Genomic DNA, 6,612 nt, shown 5'->3' with positions numbered 1-6,612 from the left:
CCAAGGTGCCAAACACAGAAATGAGTCATCATGAAAAAGCATCAACAGAAACAAAATTCAAATCATAAGATCTTCAGGTAATAGAATTCAGGTAATATGCCTTAAACGTATTTTCAAATGACTTAAGATGAAATAAAGTTAGAGATGAAGAATAGCCTTTGAAATAAAGACCATGAACAGGTTAAAGAGCAGATTAGACATAGCCAAAGAAGGATTTAGTGGACTGGAAGATAGATCTGAAAAAATTAGAATAGAGTACCAAGAGACAAAAAATAGAAAATATGAAGATGATGAGAAGGTTCAGCATGGAAGGATTAAAAGAATGGGAGAGGCACTATTAGAAGAGGTAATGGCTGATAATATTCCAAAACTATGGAAACTGGTTCCTCAGCCTGCAGGTGTTACCTGGGCGGAAGAGACCATGCATGTTCCATAGGTTGTTGGGAGGCTGGGGGAGACATCACGGCGTGAGAATGCCAGCGCGAGGAACAGGTGTCAGCACGCACCGCCCGCGAAGTTTCTCCCTCCTCCCCACCTCGGTTCCTTCTCTCCCCCAGCTCTCCCTGTGCGGATGCCACCCGCGGGAGCAGACCCTGCCATCGCAACCCGCAGTCGAGTATCTTGGGGGAGCTTGAGGTGTGTAGTTAGACCAGTGGTCGGCAAGCTCGTTAGTCATCAGAGCCAAATATCAACAGTACAACGATTGACATTTCTTTTGAGAGCCAAATTTTTAAACTTAAACTATATAGGTAGGAACATTGTTATTAATAATTAGGGTACTCCTAAGCCGGCCTTTGCAAAAAAGAATTGATGACAAAAATACCTGTAGGATTTGCAGCTGGTTGGAAAAATACAGATAACTTTATGCTTCGAGTAGGTACTTTTGTCACCCGCGCACAATTTGTGGACGCGACTAGTACTAACCACTGCACAAGGAGACTGCTGACTGGCTGGCTCACTCAACTCCTGCATGAATCCTGCTCCACCGCCCTCCACTTGGTATCCCGCAGCCCGCCTGCGCCATGTCTCCCATTGCCCAACCAACCGACACCCCCCACTTCTTCTAACACCACTTCTTCAAAATAGACTCGCCCAGGCGGAAAACCGACTTCTGCGCATGGGCCACGAAGTTTCAATCGCTCTGTAGTGCGCGCCCGCACGTGATATTTTGTGGTAGAGCCACACTCAAGGGGCCAAAGAGCCGCCTGTGGCTTGCGGGCCGCAGTTTGCCCACCACTGAGTTAGACAAATGGGTAGGGCAAAGAAAAAAGCATAATTCTCCCAACATGTACAATTTGCTGCGTGAGTCACTGCCTCAGATGGGCTTTGAAGATGAGCAGTTATTTTGCAAGTGATTACGTTCCCACAACTTTGGGTAGTTGCACAGGTTGTGCAAGGTACTCATTCAAAGCTTCAGGGATCTTGTATCTTTACAAAATCACGTTACTGTGTCATAATTTGTTCAGTTGTATTTATGGAAGAGGTTATGTGGGAGACACGGAGGAAACAGAAAAACACACTTTCTCTTCCCAGGGAATGGGTTGTTCATCTTGGGCTTGGACGAGTGGAAGCGTAGACACTGATGTAAGGACCAGGAGAGCCAGAAAGGCAGCGAGGGAAGGCTTTTCTGCAGAGTGCTCTGGGTGTTGAAAAAGTTCTTTTAAAACTGAGATAAGATGCTGCTGTACTGGGGAGGGTCTGCTTCACATTCAGAATTCATTATTTGTGGACTTAATATTGTCTTAACGTTTTGTCCTTTGCTAACTTTTTTTTTCTTAAAATATATTTTATTGATTTTTTACAGAGAAGAAGGGAGAGGGACAGAAAGTCAGAAACATCGATGAGAGAGAAACATCGATCGGCTGCCTTCTGCACGCCCCGCAGTGGGGATGTGCCCACAACCAAGGTACATGCCCTTGACCGGAATCGAACCTGGGACCCTTGAGTTCACAGGCCGACGCTCTATCCACTGAGCCAAACCGGTTCGGCGTTTGCTAACTTTTATAAGATGCTGAATGAAATAATAAAAAGAAATTTGGTGCCCTGGCTGGTTTGGCTCTGTGGATAGAGTGTCGGCCTGTGGAGTGAAGGGTCCCAGGTTCGATTCCGGCCAAGGGCACATGCCTGGGTTGTGGGCTCAGTCCTCAGTAGGGGATGTGCAGAAGGCAGCCGATCAGTGATTCTTTTTCATCATTGATGTTTCTGTCTCTCGCTCCCTCTCCCTTCCTCTCTGAAATCAATAAAAACAAATAAAAAATAAATTAAAAAAAAAATTTGGTCCCAAATTGAGGTTTGAAACTATATGTAAGGTATCTATATGTGGTAGTGCTTTACCAGTAGTTCTTGGTTAGCCACCAAATGGACACCTGTTAATTCAATGTGTAATTTAAAGATAGCATTATATTAGCCAAATATGGGGCCAGTTTTCAAGTGCCTTTAAGAAGGTAAAATACAATGTAGAGAGTGGAAGTGGCCACATTGATATATTTATAGGGAAAGGTGAGAAATAAAGAGAAAAAGATAGAGAAGAAGAATATAGTGTAAGGGAAATAGACTGATTTTGTTTCTGCCTTACCCTGTTTCTCTGTTCCATGAAGGCTTTTTAATTTTAAGGGAAAGGTGTGAGAACCTTTTTGTTGGCCACTACATGAAGAATTTCTTTTCTTTTTCTCACTGTTTATTAAAAGAAAAAATTTTTTTTCTACTAAACTGTCTTTAAGGGGTCAGTAACTGAGTGAAGAAAGAGGAAGATGGGTTAGACTGGAAATATATATTCTTTCCAAGAATGAGAGTCTGAGGATTGGATAAATGCCTTTAAGCAAATCTTAATCACATAATTTTTATAACCCTCCTTTAAAATAATGTTTATTTTTATTGAAAATATTGTAAATTATATTTTCCCTTTAAAAATACTGTTACAGCCCAGCCAATGTTGCTCAGTGGTTGAGCATTGACCCATGCACCAAGAGGTTGCCAGTTCAATTCCTAGTCAGGGCACATGCCCGAGTTTCAGGCTCAATCCCAGTAGGGGGCCTGCAGGAGGCAGCTGATTAATGTTTTTCTCTCTATCCCTTTGTCTGAAATCAATAAAAACATATTAAAAAAAATAAAAAGTTTTAAAAATACTGTATAGTTTAAAAAGGCAGTTCATGCATTTAAACAATATGCTCACTTTTTCAGGAGGAAGAGAAACTAATCCAGCAGGAACTAAGTAATCTGAAAGCAGCTGTTTCTGCTCCTACAACAACACTGGTAAGTTTGCATAGTCAGCGTCAGCACATTTGGAATTTGAAATCTGGTCCACTGTGGACTCCGTAGTCACATCTAATTGATCACTTCCTAAAATCTAATTTATCACAATCGGTTATGGATGGTAGCAAGTCAGATGTTAACTTTAGCCTTTTATTATTGACTGACTGCATGGAGCAAGATTTGCTTGACTAAGTTATTTTAGTGCCAATGTGATGATAATTACATAACTGTGGCAATACTCCTGGAACCCTAGTGCTGATCTTACTGTTTTAATATTGTGCTCTGGAAAAAGGTGAATATATATCATATAAATTAATATTTTCAGATCCAAATTGACACATTGTAGATCTTATTTTACTGTTATATATCTTAGAGTATAGGTTTATATATCTTGGAGTATAGGTTGACTGACTGACAAGATAAAAAAAATGTGGTTTTTTTTTTGCTATAAAACTAAGTATATTGCCTAGCAGCTAAATCACAATCCAGTTGTTTTTAAACTTGGTTCTACATAGTTAGATTTTTCAAACAGCATTAATTTCATCAACTTTTTTTGTTAATCCTCACTCGAGGATATTTTTTCCATTATTTTATTTTAATTTATTTTTTTTAGAGAAAGTGGGAGGGAGGGAAGAAGAGATCCCATTGATAGAGAGAGTGAAAGAGGGAGAGAGAGGGGGAGGTGGGAGAGAGAGAGAGAGAAGGCGAGAGAGAAACATCAATGTGAGAGAGACACACTGATTGTTTGTCTCCTGCATGTATCCTGACCAGGGGCTGGGGATCGAACCTGCAACCCAAATATGTGCTCTTAACCAGGGATTGAACCTGAGATCCTTTGGTCTGTGGGCCTATACTCCAACCACTGAGCTAGACCAGCCAGGGCACATAAACTTTTTAATGAGTGGCTACTTTATGCAGGTCGCTATAGGACTGTTCCTACATTGTTAAATTAAGATCTATGTGGGTTTTTTTCTTTGCTAATTTTAATATGGTTTCACATAAATTAGATTTTCCCAAGCAATATTTATTCAACAGTCTTAGTGAGTGCTTTTTGTATGTGAGTCAATGGGAATGTTCTCCCTCTTCCTCTGATAAAAATATTGGGTGATTATTTTGCATGAGTACATGCCTGTACATGAATAGCACTTGTAAAGTCTGAGAGAATGTATATATTTCCTTTTATGATCAAAATATGTGGACAAAGGAGACTCAAAACATAACTGATTTGATGTATCTATGTATATATGTTTGTGTGTGTACATAAGTCTGTGTGCCTATAATATCATGTTTCATAGTACTTGATAGGAATGTTAAGCAGAAATGGTTTCCCACTTTTTTACTATGTTAGATTTCCATTTTCTATAATTGGCATCAATAAATATAATTTTTCTTGCTACCAGGCATAAACCTGGTGAGGGCAGAACTAAGATAAATAGGTAGAAGTTAGGAAGGGAGATGTTATAATTATGGCCATCCAACTATGGACATGCTTTACAGGGTAGTCTGTCCCTGAGGTGGTCATGAAGCGGTTGGGTGAGTTTGTTGGACAGCTGTAAAGAGAATTCCTGCAATGGGGGATATACCTTCTTCTCTAAAACTAAGAGAATAGCAATGTCTATAATATAAATTTAAGTACATAATGACTTTTGAAAAACTTTGAGATAAATGTTATAAAACCAAGGTTGATACTTAATGGCTTAAGTGAACACTTTCACTCCTAATTTATATAGAAGCCCATTGAAGAGGGTCTTCCAGTATCTTATAAGCTTGTGTTTTTAGTATTTGTAGTCTTAATGTGGTAATGAATTAACTTATATTACTTTAAATACAAGCGACCTGAATTAAACCTTATTCCCCTAAGATTTTCCTATGGTTTCTTTTTAAACTCTTTACATATATACATACATAATAATGAAATATTAAACATTATTATGCTTACATTAAAATATTTTATTGTTTCTGGAATCTCAGAGGGAAGATAGTGGTGGGTGGGTGGGAAGAGATCAACCTAAGAACTTGTATGCATATATGCATAACCCATGGACACAGACAATAGTGTCTGGTGAAGGGGGATGGGGCGGGCTAGAAGGGGTCAATGAGGGGAAAAAGGGGACATGTAATCTCTTTAACAATAAAGATTTAATTTTAGAAAAATCATAAAATATTTTGTTCCCTAAGGATTTGTGATTCAGTAATCCTATAGTATACTAACTTTAGTTTTTAAATATTAGAAGTCTGAGTTTTTTTTATTTTGAAACACATTTTATTTTTATTTCTGATTAAACATGCTATAAGTATTTAGAATGAATACTCAGTGATGCAAATACTTAAAAATGCAAATATATTAATAGAATCTTCTAACACAACTTATTCGCTTGTGTTGTAAATATTGAAAGACCCAGTTAAAAGATTAAAGATTGGAATGGCTCTACCATTAATGAAATCATTTCCTGTAGTTCATAATAATTGTGAGAGTTTTGGAAAAAGAATGCCTATAAAGCTAACTGTTGGATGTTATATACAGCATAATAATTCTGAAGAAAGTTCACATGCAATTATTTATTATTTTTGTGTTGTTTTTTTAATCCTCACCTGAGGATATTTTTCTTTTCTTTATTTTTTTTTAGAGAGAGTGGTAGGGAGAGGGGAAAAACAGATAGAAATATTGATGTGAGAGAAATATATTAATTGGCTGCCTCCTGCACGAGCCCTGACCAGGGCCTGGGTTGGGGAGGAGCTTGCAATTGTACCCTTGACTGGAATCGAACCCAGGACCCTTCGGTCCGCAGGCCGATGTTATCCACTGAGCCAAACTGGCTAGGGTGCAATTTTGTTTTTAAATGTGAAAAATATTTTATTAAAGAAATTACTACCGCCCTAACCAGTTTGGCTCAGTGGATAGAGCATCGGGCTGTGGACTCAAGGGTCCCGGGTTCAATTCCAGTCAAGGGCATGTACCTTGGTTGCCGGCACATCCCCAGTGAGGAGTGTGCAGGAGGCAGCTGATGGATGTCTCTCTCTCTCATCGATGTTTCTAACTCTCTATCCTTCTCCCTTCCTCTCTGTGAAAAAATCAATAAAATATATTTAAAAAAAAAGAAATTACTACCAACTTGTGGGAATTTTATGAATGTTTTCAGTTGATAAAATATATTAAAATAGTGTGCTGCATTCTAGAAGCCAAATCACATTACTATGGGCAATATTTTGTCTGAGGATCAATCATGTGTCTCACATTATGACCAAATTTTACATGAGAGTCATCTAGAATTATAAATAGCTACAGTTGATTTATTTTATAGTATTGCGACTAACAAAATATTGAAATTATTTTACTAAAATGAATACTGTTGGTAATTA

At 38.4% G+C, this 6,612-nt stretch overlaps 1 protein-coding gene and 1 long non-coding RNA gene across 2 annotated transcripts in view; one reads left to right on the top strand and one right to left on the bottom strand.

The window, feature by feature from the left end:
- Positions 1–3,247, bottom strand: part of LOC107181862 — a 20,275-nt gene extending 17,028 nt beyond the window's left edge. The window contains exon 1 of the long non-coding RNA XR_001512577.1: positions 3,173–3,247. This is a non-coding gene — a long non-coding RNA (uncharacterized LOC107181862). The remainder of the gene's footprint in view (positions 1–3,172) is intronic.
- Positions 3,153–6,612, top strand: part of AP4E1 (adaptor related protein complex 4 epsilon 1 subunit) — a 67,345-nt gene continuing 63,885 nt past the window's right edge. Inside the window, exon 1 of the mRNA XM_006756001.2 lies at positions 3,153–3,252. The gene's annotated coding sequence lies outside the window, so the exon portion shown is untranslated. The remainder of the gene's footprint in view (positions 3,253–6,612) is intronic.

This window comes from Myotis davidii, unplaced genomic scaffold (assembly GCF_000327345.1).
Source record: "Myotis davidii unplaced genomic scaffold, ASM32734v1 scaffold132, whole genome shotgun sequence".
Lineage (NCBI taxonomy): Eukaryota > Metazoa > Chordata > Mammalia > Chiroptera > Vespertilionidae > Myotis > Myotis davidii.
This window is presented reverse-complemented; position numbering and strand designations above follow the sequence as displayed.